The sequence below is a fragment of the Salvelinus alpinus genome, chromosome 30, assembly GCF_045679555.1.
Source record: "Salvelinus alpinus chromosome 30, SLU_Salpinus.1, whole genome shotgun sequence".
In the NCBI taxonomy this organism is placed as follows: domain Eukaryota; kingdom Metazoa; phylum Chordata; class Actinopteri; order Salmoniformes; family Salmonidae; genus Salvelinus; species Salvelinus alpinus.
In genome coordinates, this window is record NC_092115.1 from 46,988,257 (window position 1) to 47,007,117 (window position 18,861).

General features: G+C 44.6%; 1 long non-coding RNA gene across 9 annotated transcripts in view; it reads left to right on the forward strand.

Annotated features, from left to right (window-relative positions):
- Positions 1–18,861, forward strand: part of LOC139560533 (uncharacterized) — a 67,827-nt gene that overhangs the window by 26,952 nt on the left and 22,014 nt on the right. For 4 of the 9 annotated variants that reach the window (XR_011671973.1, XR_011671976.1, XR_011671971.1 and 1 more), the window contains one exon: positions 10,395–10,458. This is a non-coding gene — a long non-coding RNA (uncharacterized lncRNA). Of the gene's footprint in view, positions 1–10,394; positions 10,459–10,705; positions 13,010–18,861 lie in introns of those variants that run through there. The other 5 variants (XR_011671975.1, XR_011671974.1, XR_011671978.1 and 2 more) reach the window with 4 other exon arrangements.

Consider the following 18,861-nt stretch of genomic DNA (forward strand, 5'->3'; position numbering starts at 1 on the left):
TGAAGAAAAGCTCTCGTTCATTCCTGCCCTGGTTACATTTAGACTTTATTTCTTGGCATTAGTTAAAAACTTCTTGAGAATACAGGGGGTGCTATTTTTCCATTAGCATAATTTGCTCTACAGATTAAACTGCCTCTTATTCAATTATTGCTCTTACTATATGCATATAAATAATACCATTGGAAAGAAAACAATCTCTAGTTTCTAAAACCGTTTCAATTTTGTCTCTGAGTGATACAGAAGTCATTTGACAGCACTTTCCATGACCAAGAAGAAAAAAGCAAGATGTGTATGCCAGCTTCAACGCTCTGCCTATATATGGTCGTGCCCCCTATGACCCGAAACACACCTCATTGGCCTTCCTCTGGGTGTCAAGAGGACGTCAGAGGAAAAATATCTTGTTTATCTGGGACTGACGTCAAATGAGAGCTAATTCTTTGGCGTGACCGACAACTTCCGGTTGTCTAAATCGTGCGACTTGTAGCTGCGATTGTCTTCTGTTGTGCGGCCATTATGGATGAAAACTATCTCCGTCTCGAAGTTTGTTTGATACATGTGACCAGATCATCGTAATGTATGTTTTTTCAATATAGTTTAATCAGATTATTTGAATTTTTTCGGGAGTTTTGTGGTGTTCCGTTGTCTGAATTTATTTACGTTTGAGAGATCCGTGCCACTCGACCAGTACCTGTGCTAAATGGAGTGGGAAAGGAACAATTCTGAACGGAACCAACGACTCATCTTGACAAAGGACACTTTGATCAACATTCTGATGAAAGATCAGCCATAGTAAGACCCAATTTACGATGTTATATCATATCTGTTGTGCATGTGAACTGGCCGTGGGCGCCTAGCCGAATCTGCCTGGTATAGCTATAGCTATATAGCTCTGAAATATTGTTTGGATTCACCAGATGTTGGGCTTTCAATATCTGTACGCTGTGTATTTTTCTGAAATGTTTTAAGATGAGTAATTCGTTATATGACGTTGGTCTCTGTAATTGTTCTGGCTGGGTCAGCACTATTTCAGATTGCAGCTGCAATGTAGAACTGTGATTTATACCTGAAAAATGCAAATTTTTCCCCCAAAAAACTATGCAATTCCATAAATATGTTATCAGACTGTCATCTTATGAAGTTGTTTCTTGGTTAGTGGCTATATATATTTTTATTTAGTCGAATTAGTGATAGCTACTGACGCAGGAAAAAGCTGTTGGGAGTAAAAAAATCGTGTCCTTTGCTAACGTGGTTAGCTAATAGATTTACATATTGTGTCTTCCCTGTAAAACATTTTAAAAATCTGAAATGGTGGCTTTATTCACAAGACCTGTATCTTTCATCTGGTGTCTTGGACTTGTGATTTAACGATATTTAGATGCTACAAGTTACTTGTGACGCTATGCTAGCTATGCTACTCAGTGGGGGGTGCTACCGGATCAGGGTTGGTGTCTCGTGAGAAGTTTAATGGCATCCAATTTAAACTCAGTGGCTTCATATTTTCCTGTGGCTTGGTCTATATTTAGTAGGCTACCAACGCATTTAACTGCTGGCCAACTAAAAATAACCCTGGAAAAACAGGAGGTGCAGCGTAGGCTGAACATAACAGAAACTGTGTTGTGTGTGTGTGTCCAGCACACCAGAACACTGGCAACACTGCTTTAACACTTCAGCTCTCCTCCGCCCTCTCTCTCCTTCCTCCTCTCTATCCCCTGTACATTCCCTTGATCCCCTACTGTTGAACTGGTGGGCATTATGGACAAATCTCCGCCAGATTCAAATTGGAAATCATGATGAAATTGGCCATTTTAGTTAATTTTTTTCTAACTATACATGCCTCCTGTAAGAACCTATGATCTGTGAACCGGACATGATGCAGCACATTTGGTTTCCCCTCAAATATGGAGTATGTCAATATTCTGAAATATACATTTTCACATTCATTTGTTCAACATAAAAAAATATTATTATTAATATCTCAAAACTACCCTTATTGATTTAGCCTGCAAAAAGACACACTGAGTGTACACATTAGGAACACCCTCCTAATATTGAGTTGCTTCCCACAGCTGTGTGAAGTTGGCTGGATGTCCTTTGGGTGATGGACCATTCCTGATACACACGGGAAACTGTTGAGTGTGGAAAAACACAGCAGCATTGCAGTTCTTGTCACACTCAAACCGCTGCGCCTGGCACTTACTACCATACCCCGTTCAAAGGCACTTAAATATTTTGTCTTGGCACACATACACGATCCATGTCTCAATTGTCCCAAGGCTTAAAAATCCTTATTTAACCTGTCTCCTCCCGTTCATCTACACTGATTGATGTAAATTTAGGTGACATCAATAAGGGATCATAGCTTTCACCTGGATTCACCTGGTCAGTCTATGTCATAGAAAGAGCAGGTGTTCTTAATGATTTGAACACTCAGCCTACTCTGGAAATGTGAAGTGTACACTATCTGGTACTTTTAATAATATAACCCATTTTATACATAGTAATTTACATTATAAGTCATAAACCAATCACAGCCCTCCTTTAGGATTGGACATTCAACCAGTCACCAGCAGAGGGAGTTCCCTTTGAATCAATTTTCCCATTCACTGTGTTGGTGGCGCTCATAAAATTGATCATACTTTCAGACCTAGCAGAGAGTCCACTCTGCAAATTTGATGTACTTGTAGAGTATGTTGTTCCAAACAATGTCTTAAAATGAACAAAATCAAAAACTGTAGTTTTTAGATATTTATTTTGAATAAATTAATTATTTTGAATTTTTTAAAAATTAATAAATGAATAAGATTTTTTACATTTCAAAATCAAGTCATGCTCCATATATTAGAGCACACTATAAGGGATATATTATGACACCAATATGTTGTCTGTATCATGTACGGTTCACATATCATATTGTATTACAGGAGGCATGTATAGGTCTAAAATGGGCCTAAAATGGCCACTTTCATCATGATGTTCTAAAAAATTGATTGTGATTACAAATATAAAAAGCATTTCAAACATACTTCCTCCCTAATGAAGTTTCTATGTGACAATTGCCAGAACAATCTGAGATACCAACAATATTTCAGCTCCCGCTGGCATGGAATCGCCCTTATGCCTTATTCACTGAAAGAGGAGAAAGTTGGTTTAAATTAGGGGTAACACACTCCTACGCACCTGTGAAACGACAGACCTCCACAGGAATAAGGCACACACTGGGGGGGGAGACTTAGAGCTATGCCACGGGAAGGAAAACACTGCGTAACACAGTAACACACATGAATGCGCTCCTTTATTGTCACAATAGCTCCGAAGTAACAACAAACATATTTTGTTACAATTTGTTATTTTTTGGTCAATTTTTTTCCCGGTATTTCAAAAGGCATACCACAGTGTTTTGAAAACAACTCCATCACAATGCTGCTAACAGTAATCCACCTCAGTTCTGTAATTAGTTAGATGAATCAGATGAATACGTCAGTCTTCAGGCTTTTCAGGTTTGGCAAGTCATGGAAACTTAAACAGTCACGCCACATACCCCCTGTTCTGGAAATAGCACCTAAGGCTTTTTAGAATAAGCAAAATGCTCAAATTATTGTGAATTTGTAGTTTCAGGCTCAGTCAGTGTTTAGTAGCTAGTTTGTTCACAATATATTTCCATATTAAGTGTTCGGTTGTTTTCATAAGTGTGTTTATGGCTGTAATGTTCTTGTAGATGACTTTGGAACAGTGAACTCTTTTGATGGCAATGCTTTTGGAGGAAAGGATGGATTTGCAGACTTTAGTCAAATGTCAAACAATGTAAGTTAGAGTGCTTTGTGGATGTAAGTAATATATATCGTACTCTCGCAACTTCCTTCGAATGATCTAATAATCCCTGCCTCTCTGGAAACCCTGTTTTCCACAGCTGATATGCGTGAGGCTCAGATTAATTCCTTAATTTATTACCGCTCTTCACCGAGCCCAGGAACAGGCGACGCGGGGCCAAACAGCTGTTATACCTCGTTTCCCTCCTTCAGGGAACTTTTAGTTGTAGTCATAAAGTTATGTTCTCTTTCAGTCAGTCAACTTTGGTACAACATACTATGGAGAAAGATAATCACTCCCCAAGCCGACCCCCAAAAATACTAAATGAAATGGTCCATAGCAGACCACCCAGACCTGGCCCCGCCAGATGCATCAGTGTGGATATTACGTGCACTGCCTAGTGACTTTCCCTTGCCCCAGCTGTAAGCACACTGAGAGCAGTGACATCCAAGAGATAAAACCTCACAAAAGTGTGTGGTGATGCCCAACTCGCCGCAGCACTAATATCTCCTATAGTCAACCCTTTAAACAACGCCCAAGAAGCTTACAGACCCCTGGTGGAGTGGGCGCATACACCACTAGGTAACCCTTGCCCCTTGCTGCTATATGCCAGGGACATAGCCTCCGCAATCTAGTTGGAGAGAAACCGCTTAGAGAGTTTCCTGCCGTGAGCTGAACAAAAAGCTGATCACATTACCGGACATCCCGGGTCCGTTCAACGTATTTGTTTAAAGCTCTCACCGGACACAGGGCATGTAACTTCTGTTGCTCTTCAGAAACAAAAGTAGGCAGCTAAGGACCTATAGGGCATAGCCAGGACATTCGGAAGCAAAAACTCTTAGTCACCCAGGGGCGAACTGAGTACAGGAGGGTGTACAGACTACGTGTGGAGGTCCCCAAAACGTTTAGCCGAGGCCAAAGCCATGTGCAGGGAGGTTTCGTAGGATAGGATCTTCAGATCTAGAGGCTCAAAGTGCCTCCAAAACCAGTGCTGCGCAATAGGTTTAGAGACTGGTCTGAGACGACGTACACCTTCCAGGAACCTCAAAACCAGGTGGTGGGCCCCCAGTGAGGCTCCATCAATTCCCACGTGACACCCTGGGATAGCGGCCATGTACAATTTTAACGTAGAGAATGCCTGCCCCTGCTCGAAAAACTCCTGTAGAAACATAAGGATGTCCCTCACAGAGCACGTGCTCTGAATACAACAGGTTGACTGTGAAATGCTTACAAGCCCTAACCAACAGTGCAATTTTTTATATAATATAGACCTGGCGGGATTTTCCATTGACCGGCAGAACAGAGAAGCTACAGTTGAAGTCGGAAGTTTACATACACCTTAGCCAAATACATTAAAACTCAGTTTTTCACAATTCCTGACATTTAATCCTAGTAAAAATGCCCTGTCTTAGGTCAGTTAGGATCACCACTTTATTTTAAGAATGTGAAATGTCAGAATAATAGTAGAGAGAATAATGTATTGCAGCTTTTATTTCTTTCATCACATTCCCAGTGGGTCAGAAGTTTACATACACTCAATTAGTATTTGGTAGCATTGCCTTTAAATTGTTTAACTTGGGTCAAAATGTTTCGGGTAGCCTTCCACAAGCTTCCCACACTAAGTTGGGTGAAATTTTGGCCCAATCCTCCTGACAGAGCTGGGTGTAACTGAGTCAGGTTTGTAGGCCTCCTTGATCGCACACACTTTTTCAGTTCTGCCCACACATTTTTTATAGGATTGAGGTCAGGGCTTTGTGATAGCCTTGACTTTGTTGTCCTTAAGCCATTTTGCCACAACTTTGGAAGTATGCTTGGGGTTGTTGTCCATTTGGAAGACCCATTTGCGACCCAGCTTTAACTTCCTGACTGATGTCTTGAGATGTTGCTTCAATATAGCCACATCATTTTCCTCCCTCGTGATGCCATGTATTTTGTGAAGTGCACCAGTCCCTCCTGCAGCAAAGCACCCCCACAACATGATGCTGCCACCCCCATGCTTCACAGTTGGATTGGTGTTCTTCGGCTTGCAAGCCTCCCCCTTTTTCCTCTAAACATAATGATGGTCCTTATGGCCAAACAGTTCTATTTTTGTTTCATCAGACCAGAGGACATTTCTCAAAAAAGTATGATCTTTGTTTCCATGTGCAGTTCCAGGATTCATCCAATGGCATTGAGGAGTACACCACCTCAGTCATAGACTTCATCAATAAGTGCATTGACGACGTCGTCTCCACAGTGACCGTACGTACATAATCCAACCAGAAGCCATGGATTACAGGCAACATCCGCATTGAGCTGAAGGCTAGAGTTGCCGCTTTCAAGGAGCGGGAGACTAATCCGGACACTTATTAAAAAAATCCCGCTATGCCCTCAGATGGACCATCAAACAAGCAAACATCAATACAGGATTAAGATTGAATCCTACTACTCCGGCTCTGACGACCGTCGGTTGTGGCAGGGCTTGAAAACTATTACGGACTGTACAAAGGGAAACCCAGATGACGTGAGCCTACCAGACCAGCTAAATGACTTTTTATGCTCGCTTCGAGGCAAGCAACACAGAAGCATGCACGAGAGTACCAGCTGTTCTGGATGACTGTGTGATAATTTCTTGCAATGCGTAAAGATAAACATCAGCCCTGCCAAAAATTCAGCCTCTACTCCTGAGAGAGAGGGTCCCAACTGGATAAAAGATCTGCACCCAAGTTGAGGCAACCGTGGACATGCATCTCCAAAGCGAGACCATGTGCGCACTGCTCCCCGGCAATAGGGAGCGAGCTAAGGTTAGGAGGGATAGTCTCTCCCCGTCTGTTGATACAGGCCACCATTGACATATTGTCATTTCTGACGAGCACAAGCTGGCCTGACAAAAGCAGGGGGAAGTGCCTGAGCGCCAGATACACCTTTAGTAGCTCTGGTTAACTGATATGCAGTACGTTCCTCGGGGAGGTACGTCTGTCGTGAGCACCTTGCGGGATACAACTTGGCCTATGGGAGCCCCCTGACATTAGCAGAAGGTCCCATCATTGGGCAATGACCCAAAGGCCTGACAGAGACACCCGACGCGACCGGCCTTGGCTGCGAGTGGCTAGCACTCAGCGCTAGAAGGGCCACATTAACAATAGCCCCAGGGGAAGGACTTCCATCACCTCCAGTAGGCTCTGGCAAAAATGCACTGTGACCCAGCTGAAAATTTGCTAGGCAGAGCCGCCGGAACCCGGGAAACCCACCGTGGGAATAGAGAAGCACGTATGCGAATTAGTCTAGCTCGAGACACAGAAATGTAATGCGTTGAGATGGAGTCAGACAGCTCTTTTTCATTTTTTTTTAATGAAGCCTAGCCCTAGAGACAGTAGCATGGATGTGTCTAACACTGCTTGCCTCCCCGCAACCAGCCAATCGGCTGTAATAGCCAGAAGATCGTGAGCATTCTAAGTTCTTTACACTCTTAGGTGCTTGCTAAGGCCATGTAGGTCTACAAGGGATGCAAAGTCCCGTCCCTTTTCGAAACCAGGTAATAACGTCTGTACCAGCCGTCCTGGATCTCCGACATAAGAACCACTCGGGTTGACAGCTTCTGGAGACAGGAGGATATAACCCTTGAAAATGGGCACTGAGGCCTCGGGAACAGTCAACTTGATGCTGCTGTAGAAACATTGGGGGACACACAACAAATTTTAACCTGCACCCTGACGTTACTGTTCACATGATCCAAGGCAATACTGCGCATGTGCGCCATTAGTAAGAGCAGACAGCGAGCCTCCCGTGAGGTGCCGTCTGACAGGACGGGGAGCAACATTGTGGACTGGGACATTTTGGAGTTCATATGAACCACAGAGACTGTATATGGGATAATAGCATGGTTGTGTCCAACTCTGCTAGTTCCTTCGACTTCGCTACTAACCATCAATCACCTACAGGGCCGATAACCTGCGTCACTAGACACCTCATAGGGAAGAGTGAGCCTACAGGCAGGAATCAGCAATGCATCTCAATAATGTGCCACCTATGGGGCAGGGGTGCACCCTTGTAGACAGAGAGCAAATCATCCAACTTGTTACTCCCACCCTGTGGAGATTGATGTACCCATTTAACCATGTGAACACCATGGAATGTGGGGTACCAGAGGGACTTTAAACATGGAAATGCTTCCAACACATGTTGTGCTTCCGTGAGATTGTACAGGCTGCATGAAGCCCAGCCCCCTTATGGGCACAGAGGGCTCCGGCAATGGCTGACATAGTACCCCTTTTGTCGTAACAAAACTTGGGGGCACTGGTGTCACAGTAATGTTTTTGTGGAGCGGTGCAGCTGCTTGGGGACTACTTCCTCATTAGAGGAGCATGCCACCCCCATTTTCTCTAATCCCTCCAACTCCAGGAATTTTAAGTAGGAATGGGGTTGCCATTGTCAGGAGGCTCTTTAGCCTAAGCTAGGCTAGCTAACCTCTTTGACTGCAGCACGGTCCGTTTAGAATAACCAAGAGACTTAATGCTACGTATACTAAACAAGAAAGCTACCCAAGCAACTCCACTGTGGGGAGGCAGGAATAGCTAGTATGCAGCGCTTGTTAGCTAGCCTGGTCTCAAAAGTCTACGTAGGACCAGATCACCGAGGTGGGACCTGGACTGTTTTGGGAAGAGAGGCAAGAGGTGCATAACTAAGGCAGACACAGGGAGCAGGGGGATACCCACAGAACCTGGTTGCCCTCTCTCCTCGAGTAATCTCCCGTAACCGGCGACAGAGCGCACAGGAGCCGGGAGACATTCAAGCCGACCAACGACCCAAACCATCTCCACGTTCCGCAACTCAGGAAGTCACTATCGGAACCACCAAGACATGGTCGCAAACTCGAACCCAGCTTGTTTGTCGTTCGGTCGCGTTAGCCATCTTATTGATATAGCCAGGCCAAGCAATTTGAAGAATAGGTAATTGTTTGTGATTAAGAAACTTATGGGAACCTTACGAACTAAGGGACAGTTTAGTTGGCGCAATGTAAGACACCCTCTTGTTCCAATTGTTTGTTTTAGTAGCGAGAATTGTTCCTGTTCACACTTAGGTGAAAAGCGGAATAAGTTAAGGAATGAATCCGGCTTGACGCTTATCACCTTTGGAACGCGGGGCTTCCAGCAAGGTGGGGATTTCATTGGCCTAGTCAGGCATGATTGTAGAACCTTCAACCGAAGTCGCGACTCCCCATAATAAACTCAGCAAAAAAAAGAAACAGCAAACATAACTGGTTTGGATGCACTGCATTAAGTACTGCAGTGCATCTCCTCCTCATGGACTGCACCAGATTTGCCGGTTCTTGCTGTGAGATGTTACCCCACTCTTCCACCAAGGCAAGTTCCCGGACATTTCTGGGGTGAATGGCCCTAGCCCTCACCCTCCGATCCAACAGGTCCCAGATGTGCTCAATGGGATTGAGATCCTGGCTCTTTGCTGGCCATGGCAGAACACTGACATTCCTGTCTTGCAGGAAATCACGCACAGAACGAGCAGTATGGCTGGTGGCATTGTTATGCTGGATGAGCCTGCAGGAAGGGTACCACATGAGGGAGGAGGATGTCTTCCCAGTAACGCACAGCGTTGAGATTGCCTGCAATGACAACAAGCTCAGTCCGGTGATGCTGTGACACATTGCCCCAGACCATGACGGACCCTGCACTTCCAAATCGATCCCGCTCCTGAGTACAGGCCACGGTGTAACGCTCATTCCTTCGACGATAAACGCGAATCCGACCATCACCCCTGGTGAGACAAAACCGTGACTCGTCCTGTCTGGTCCAGCGACGGTGGGTTTGTGCCCATAGGCGATGTTGTTGCTGGTGATGTCTGGACAAGCCCTCAGTCCAGCCTCTCAGCCTATTGTGGACAGTCTGAGCACTGATCGAGGGATTGTGCGTTCCTGGTGTAACTCGGGCAGTTGTTGTTGCCATCCTGTACCTGTCCTGCAGGTGTGAGGTTCGGATGTACCGATCCTGTGCAGGTGTTGTTACACGTGGTCTAGCACTGCGAGGGCGATCGGCTGTCTGTCCTGTCTCCCTGTAGCGCTGTTTTAGGCGTCTCACAGTACGGACATAGCAATTTATTGCCCTGGCCACATCTGCATCATGCCTTCTTGCAGCATGCCTAAGGCACGTTCAGGCAGATGAGCAGGGACCCTGGACATCTTTCTTTTGGTGTTTTTCAGAGTCAGTAGAAAGGCCTCTCTAGTGTCCTAAGTTTTCTTTACTGTGACCTTAATTGCTTACCGTCTGTAAGCTGTTAGTGTCTTAACGACCGTTACACAGGTGCATATTCATTAATTGTTTAAGCATGGGAAACAGTGTTTAAACCCTTTACAATGAAGATCTGTGAAGTTATTTGGATTTTTACGAATGATCTTTGAAAGATAGGGTCCTGAAAAAGGAACATTTCTTTTTTAGCTGAGTTTATGTTGTACCAAAGTTGTCTGACTGAAAGAGAACCACTGTATGACTGTCCAGACAAAATGTAGGCTCTTTAAAGCTTCTGTTTAATAACTATGTTTTAAAGTGTTCATTTTGGATTTGTGTGCTTTGTTTTTTTTCTTATGCTGGGATAAGAAGCCAGACAATCCTGTTATGCATCCAAAGAAAAACGTGCCTGACAGACCTGCACCTCCCTATGGTAAGTGTGTGTGTGCACGTGTGCGGATTATTACAAGCTACAACTCACTGTAATAGTTGGCATAATACACAGTTCATCCTTAAGTCACCAAAAAAAAACTTTTTACTCTTGTTACATCAAAGGAACAAAACAGATACTGAAGACTGAGGTGTGTAAGTTCACAAAAAAGACTAGATAAAACAATATATATATATATTTTGTATAAATTGTATTTTACTTTTTCCCCCTTTTTCTCCCCAATTGGTAGTTAGTCTTGTCCCATCGCTGCAACTCCTGTACGGACTCGGCAGAGGCGATGGTCGAGAGCCATGCGTCCTCCGAAACACGACCCCCGCCAAGCCGCACTGCTTGTTGACACACTGCTCGCTTAACCCCGAAGCCAGCCGCACCAATGTGTCGGAGGAAACACCGTACAACTGGCGACCGTGTCATCGTGCATGCGCCCGGCCTGCCACAAGGAGTCGGTAGAGTGCGATGGGACAAGGACATCCCGGCCGCCCAAACCCTCCCCTAACCCGGATGACGCTGGGCCAATTGTGCGCCACCTCATGGGTCTCCTGGTCGCAGCCGGCTGCGACACAGCCCGGGATCGAACCCGGGTCTGTAGTGACGCCTCTATCGCAGTGCCTTAGACCGCTGCCCCACCCGGGAAACCCCTTAAAAAAGGTTGAAAAAAGTTTTCATGGGTCAAAATGCCACAAGTCAACAAAAAAAAATGCTTCTATTGTTAAATCTGTTTATCTAATTAATTGTTAAAAAAAAAAAAAATCTAAGTAGTTGCTTAGTTAATTGTGTCTGTGTGTACTTGGGGAAATGTCAGTTAGGTAGACGTAGGAGAGGTTTTGATGTGTCAGCATTGCAGAGCAACTCATTTTTGGTCTAACACTGTCTTATTAAACTTGTGTGTGCTCGCCTTGTTAGTACTTCCCTTTTCTCTCCCCCTCTGTCGTTCTATAGTGAATGTGCAGAGCACCCGGTTTCTTCTTCTTTAGAAGTAGGTAGTAAACAGGAAAGCTGTTGGTACAGATAAGGTCTGTTTTTGCTTGAGCACAGACTGATTACCATATTGTTTACCAACCAAACCATCTACTGAGGTGGTGTCCGGATTAAGATGTGAATTAACCAGTGCCTCGAAAATATGGTAATTTTAGTGGAGGGAATGGGTAGTTAGAATGGGAAAAATAGTTTAAGCCTATTTTTAGGCTTAATTTCACTCAGCATTCAAAAAGGAGATTTAGCAAAGCTAAATGTGTCAACATTTGAATATACCCACATTTTGCCCACATTTCCCTCAGTGTGTGTGTGTACCCTGTGCCTCTCTTCCTCTGTGAAGTCTCTGTCACTCCACTGGCAGCAGCCACATTTCAGATGTGGTGATGTGTCAACTATTCACCTTCATCATTGCTCTCGAATCTCTTAAATCTCTCAGAGAGGAGCAGTGAAGGGTAGACTAGCTACTACAGGTGCTCCTTTTGTCACCCTGCTGTGCCTTCAGCTGTTCAGCATGTTCCAAATGTATTTAAATAAATCCTCATTTACCCACGCATTTCACATGGGTTGAAACACACTTTACAGTGCTTGATGCACCATCAAGCAAAGCCCACCACAACAATTTTGTAGTTGCATTAGCTAGTGAACCCAATAATGTATATCGGTTTTTCTAAGTACACACTTCTGACATCCAGTAATATTGAGTCCATTTGAACTGTTCGGTCAAGGCTCATCACCTATGGCTGTTGTCATTAGTAAACAAACATTAAGTGGTGTATGTCAGGACAACAATAGAGAGACCGTCATATTATATTAAATGAATAGTGTTGCAACCACACAGATAACAGATCTTCATTGTTCTAACTATTAACACAATTCATGGACATCCCTCCATTTTCCATACATACATTATTTTGTACATTATCAAGTTAATTTAAATGAGAGAAACCAGTGGCTGGATGATGTCGTTATGTAAAATGTGTGAAGAATGTAAACTGTAGTCAAGGCTGTTGTCACTGTGCTGCTACTGCCAATGTGTTGCTAAATGAGGAAAGGACTCTAGAGAGGAGAATAGAAACCTTTATCATCCTGGAAGGGCAATTTGCTTCTCAGCAGGTAATCAAAATACATACATTAAAAGAAAAAGAATAGACACTCCGATGCAGTAATTTATTCACCAACATTTCGACAGCAAGCTGTCTTTGTCAGGGTTTCATGAATACATACAAGCAACATTTAGACAAATGAGAGCGAATTTGAAGAGACTGACATGTCAAATACGAAAGAAAGTGCTAAACTAATGCCATTGACAGGACTGAGAGAAAGTCCGTTTTTTTTCCTCTACAGCCCTGCTACTACAGTCACAGAGCACAGAGAAAGTGATGGTCTTTTCTACAGCTTTCGAGTCAGTCTACATCCCAAATGCCATCCTATTCCCTATACAGTGCAGTACTTTTGACCAGAGCCCTAAAACCCCAGAGCATTTTTACATTACATTTAAGTCATTTAGCAGACGCTCTTATCCAGAGCGACTTACAAGTTGGTGCATTCACCTTATGATATCCAGTGGAACAACCACTTTACAATAGTGCATCTAACTCTTTTAAGGGGGGGGGGGGGGGGGTTAGAAGGATTACTTTATCCTATCCTAGGTATTCCTTAAAGAGGTGGGGTTTCAGGTGTTTCCGGAAGGTGGTGATTGACTCCGCTGACCTGGCGTCGTGGGGGAGTTTGTTCCACCATTGGGGTGCCAGAGCAGCGAACAGTTTTGACTGGGCTGAGCGGGAGCTGTACTTCCTCAGAGGTAGGGAGGCGAGCAGGCCAGAGGTGGATGAACGCAGTGCCCTTGTTTGGGTGTAGGGCCTGATCAGAGCCTGAAGGTACGGAGGTGCCGTTCCCCTCACAGCTCCGTAGGCAAGCACCATGGAGGGAGGAGAAGGTGGCAAAAAGCTTCCTAGGGTTAGAGGCAGATGCTTGGAATTTAGAGTGGTAGAAAGTGGCTTTAGCAGCAGAGACAGAAGAGGAGAATGTAGAGAGGAGGGAGTGAAAGGATGCCAGGTCCGCAGGGAGGCGAGTTTTCCTCCATTTCCGCTCGGCTGCCCGGAGCCCTGTTCTGTGAGCTCGCAATGAGTCGTCGAGCCACGGAGCAGGAGGGGAGGACCGAGCCGGCCTGGAGGATAGGGGACATAGAGAGTTAAAGGATGCAGAAAGGGAGGAGAGGAGGGTTGAGGAGGCAGAATCAGGAGATAGGTTGGAGAAGGTTTGAGCAGAGGGAAGAGATGATAGGATGGAAGAGGAGAGAGTAGCGGGGGAGAGAGAGCGAAGGTTGGGATGGCGCGATACCATCCGAGTAGGGGCAGTGTGGGAAGTGTTGGATGAGAGCGAGAGGGAAAAGGATACAAGGTAGTGGTCGGAGACTTGGAGGGGAGTTGCAATGAGATTAGTGGAGGAACAGCATCTAGTAAAGATGAGGTCAAGCGTATTGCCTGCCTTGTGAGTAGGGGGGGAAGGTGAGAGGGTGAGGTCAAAAGAGGAGAGGAGTGGAAAGAAAGAGGCAGAGAGGAATGAGTCAAAGGTAGACGTGGGGAGGTTAAAGTCACCCAGAACTGTGAGAGGTGAGCCATCCTCAGGAAAGGAACTTATCAAGGCGTCAAGCTCATTGATGAACTCTCCAAGGGAACCTGGGGGGCGATAAATGATAAGGATGTTAAGCTTGAAAGGGCTGGTAACTGTGACAGCATGGAATTCAAAGGAGGCGATAGACAGATGGGTCAGGGGAGAAAGAGAGAATGTCCACTTGGGAGAGATGAGGATCCCAGTGCCACCACCCCGCTGACCAGAAGCTCTCGGGGTGTGCGAGAACACGTGGGCAGACGAGGAGAGAGCAGTAGGAGTAGCAGTGTTATCTGTGGTAATCCATGTTTCCGTCAGTGCCAAGAAGTCGAGGGACTGGAGGGAAGCATAGGCTGAGATGAACTCTGCCTTGTTGGCCGCAGATCGGCAGTTCCAGAGGCTGCCGGAGACCTGGAACTCCACGTGGGTCGTGCGCGCTGGGACCACCAGGTTAGAGTGGCGGCGGCCACGCGGTGTGAAGCGTTTGTATGGTCTGTGCAGACAGGAGAGAAGAGGGATAGACAGACACATAGTTGACAGGCTACAGAAGAGGCTACGCTAATGCAAAGGAGATTGGAATGACAAGTGGACTACGCGTCTCGAATGTTCAGAGAGTTAAGCTTACGTTGCAAAAAATCTTATTGACTAAAATGATACAGTGCTGCTGGCTGGTGAAGTAGGCTAGCTAGCAGTGGCTGCGTTGTTGACTTAGTTTGAAAGTGTAGCTGGCTAGGTAGCCTCGATAACTGGCTAGGTAACCTTGACAATTACTCTAAACTACACAATTATCTTGGATACAAAGACAGCAAAGACAACTATGTAGCTAGCTAACACTACACTAATCAAGTCGTTCCGTTGTAATGTAATAGTTTCTACAGTGCTGCTATTCGGTAGACGGTAGACGTTGGCTAGCTGGCTAGCTGCTGGCTAGCTAGCAGTGTTGACTACGTTAGAAGGACGAAAAATAGCTGGCTAGCTAACCTCGGTAATTACGATAATTACTCTAAACTACACAATTATCTTTGTTACAAAGACGGCTATGTAGCTAGCTAAGATCAGACAAATCAAACCGTTGTACTGTAATGAAATGAAATGTAATACTACCTGCGGAGCGAAATGCGAAACACCTTAGTGTAAACGAAGGTGGTCCCGTGTGGCTCAGTTGGTAGAGCATGGCGCTTGCAACGCCAGGGTTGTGGGTTCATTCCCCACGGGGGGACCAGGATGAATATGTATGAACTTTCCAATTTGTAAGTCGCTCTGGATAAGAGCGTCTGCTAAATGACTTAAATGTAAATGTAAACGGAAGATCGAAGCCACAAAAAAAGAGCACAAAGTATGCACTTTTTGGTGCAGGATTCTTTATATAACGAGACGTGATTTTTATTTTGCAACATCAATCTGTCATCAATCAATTGACACCAAATATGTTTTGTGTAGCGCATGTAACAAATCCATTATTGTCACAAAGTTTTAAACCATAGCCGGCCTAATATGAGAATTTGTATGTCATATTCAAGTACTGTACTCTTTACATATTCAAGAAGAATGGCAACTTTTAATAGTATATTTATGATGTGTCCTTCTCCAAACCTTCCAGGTAAAAGTTCTCCTTTAGGCCATCTTGGGTTGGGTAGGAGTGTTCTTCCTCGTTTCTCCAACAATGCTGCTTCTAGAGGCTCACTCTAAGGGTTTGATTATGTACGTGAGAGCTTAGTGGTTCTACGACTGTCCAGTCCCGGCCATTGTTGTTGCTTTCTGCTTGTAGTTGCCATCTCAGAACATCTAGAGCAGAATACCTCTTGGGCTTATCCCAATGTGCAGGATTTTTATTTTACGTGGCTGAGTTCTCACTCTGCTGTGCTGAGTGCTCTGATGCCACTCCCCCCTCCTTGATCACCTTTGTCTGGTCACTGGTGTAGCCTAGAAATGTCATGTTCTACACAAAACTGTTCAAACTGTTGTATTCCATGCCTCAGTAAGCATAAGTGCGATTTCCATTTTTTTTTTTAGGAGGGGAGTAGGCTACATGCAGCTATTTTTGTTTTACACAAAATACATTATCGACATGTTCAAACAAACTTTGTTGTCAGTATTGCAAACATAAGCATGACACAAACAAGCAGTCTGGTGAGTTCATGTTCTTCTTTGCTGCTGAGTTACATGCGGCTATTTACTCTCGCCACGATATCAGTATATATGGCATAACTAGGGCACCGGGCGATGCAAAACAAACTCTCCCTTTTGTCAGGCAATTTTTACCGGTCTGGATACACGCTCGGCTTCCTAGAACGTTTGGCTTCCCAGAGGTGGAATGCAGCAAGACACAGACACGCAGTTTAATTAGTGATTGAATGTTATTCTTTTCAGCATCATTGCAAACACTGGCAAAGCTGCGCAGGAGGCAGACAGGCATCAAGTAGTGTTATTTTTTCAGAAACTATGATATGTCAGCAACTATAAAGATTAGCCTACATCATCACACAAAATGTGTCCAAAGTTTAATATCCGTTACATTTCATGTTTTAGCCACCTGTCCTTTGGACAAGTAGGACAGATTTTTTTACTTGTCCGAAAGCTCAAGTGTTTTGCCCCCCCAAAAATAAATGGTTTGTATCACAATGGGCCAAAAAGGTGACTAAAAATGTTGTATGATGCAAGGAACCATACATTCATTATTATCACTGGTATTGACTGGATTTCTGCTGGTCTCTGATCCCATGTATTATAAATCCTGCCGTTGTGGCCTTGAGCAAGGCACTTAAGCCCTCACAAAGTAAGATATTGCACTGATAGGCTACTGTATAAAACATGTGGTCCGTCAACCCTCCATTCGGAGAGCTACTGGGTGTGCAGGCTTTTGATCCAACCCTGCTCAAACACACCAGAGTCAGCTTATCAAGGTCCTGTTGAGCAGCTGATTTTTTACAATGTAGTGTGTTCGAGCAGGGCTGGAGAAAAAGCCTGCACACCTAGTTTCTCTCCAGGACTCTCCTGGAGGATGTTTGGCCACCCTGCAACATTAAAATAACCACAAAATAAGTTGTATTTCTTTATAAAATCATTCCTTCACTCAGTGAAACAGGGATCAAATGGCTAAGGTTGGTGAGGTAGCTAACTAAGATGTTTATCTATTTGTAAGGCTAAAATATTCAGTGTTCAGGCCAGGGAGATATTTACAGCATATGAGTTAGGCTACTTTTCAATTAGACTATTCTAATAATATTGATTTTTTACTTTGTCAGAATTACATGGCCAGTATTGAATAAAGGAGAATCCTAGCCAATTTTGTCTGCTTGAGAGACACTTTCACAATGGGAGTATGCAGCATTGGTTTCATCAACTGCACACCTGTATCAACTGCGTGTAGGCGATTTGCGCTTATAGCCTACATTTGCTGTTATAGCCACGGTTATAGCCGTTTGCGGTTATCCAAACTACTGTGTATTGTATTTGCTATCGAGTTAGTCTGTTGTAGGATATATATTATTTTACCTGCTGCGCAATGTCTCTCTCTCACTCACGCAGGTGATACACACACCATGACTTTTGCAGGATTAGTATTGCTGAAATTAGTTATAACTCGGCAAATAACTCACTAACTAGCAATGAATATCAACAAATATGCACATGCAGCTCACTTTGATCTCAAAAATGCATTTCACAACTGCATGATTGAAAGACCGCTCGTGCCTGTCAGTGCAGGCCTACAATAATTATACTCCAATGCGCTGTGAGATCTGTCACTGCAGGCCTACAATAATTATACTCCATTGAGTTCTGCAGAGATAGGGAGGTAAGTGCAAAATACCTTGATATACAGTGCATTCGTAAAGTGTTTATACCCCTTGACTTTTTACACATTTTGTTACCTTACAACCTTATTCTAAGATGTATTAAATCGTTTTTTTCCTCATCAATTTACACACAATTTATACCCCATAATGACAAAGGAAAAAACTAAAATATCACATTTACCTAAGTATTCAGACCCTTTACTCAGTACTTTGTTGAAGCACCATTGGCAGTGATTACAGCTTAGTCTTACGCTACAAGCTTGGCACACCTGTATTTGGGGAGTTTCTCCCCTTCTTCTCTGCAGATCCTCTCAAGCTCTGTCAGGTTGGATGGGGAGTGTCGATGCACAGCTATTTTCAGGTCTCTCCAGAGATGTTATTTTCAGGTCTTTCCAGAGATGTTAGATCGGGTTCAATCCGGCCTCTGGCTGGGCCACTCAAGGACATTGAGACTTGTCCCGAACCCACTCCTGCCTTGACTTGGCTGTGTGCTTAGGGTCGTTGTCCTGTTGGAAGGTGAACCTTCATCCCATTCTGAGCGCTCTGGAGCAGGTTTTCATTAAGGATCTCTCTATACTTTGCTCCGTTGATCTTTCCCTCTGTACTGACTAGTCTCCCAGTCCCTACCGCTGAAAAAGGCCTGATTGGTGGAGTGTTGCAGTGAGGGTTGTCTTTCTGGAACGTTCTCCCACCTCCAGAGAAGAAATCTGGAGCTCTGTCAGAGTGACGATTGGGTTCTTGTTCACCTCCCTGACCAAGGCCCTTCTCCCCCAATTTCTCAGTTTGGCCTGGGTGGCCAGCTCCTGGGTGGCCAGCTCTCAAATTTCTTCCATTTAAGAATGATGGAGGCAACTGTGTTCTTGGGGATCTTCAATGCTGCAGAAATGTTTTGGTACCCTTCCCCAGATCTGTGCCTCGACACAATCCTGTCTCGGAGCTCTACGGACAATTATTTCGACCTCATGGCTTGGTTTTTGCTCTGACATGCACGGTCAACTGTGGG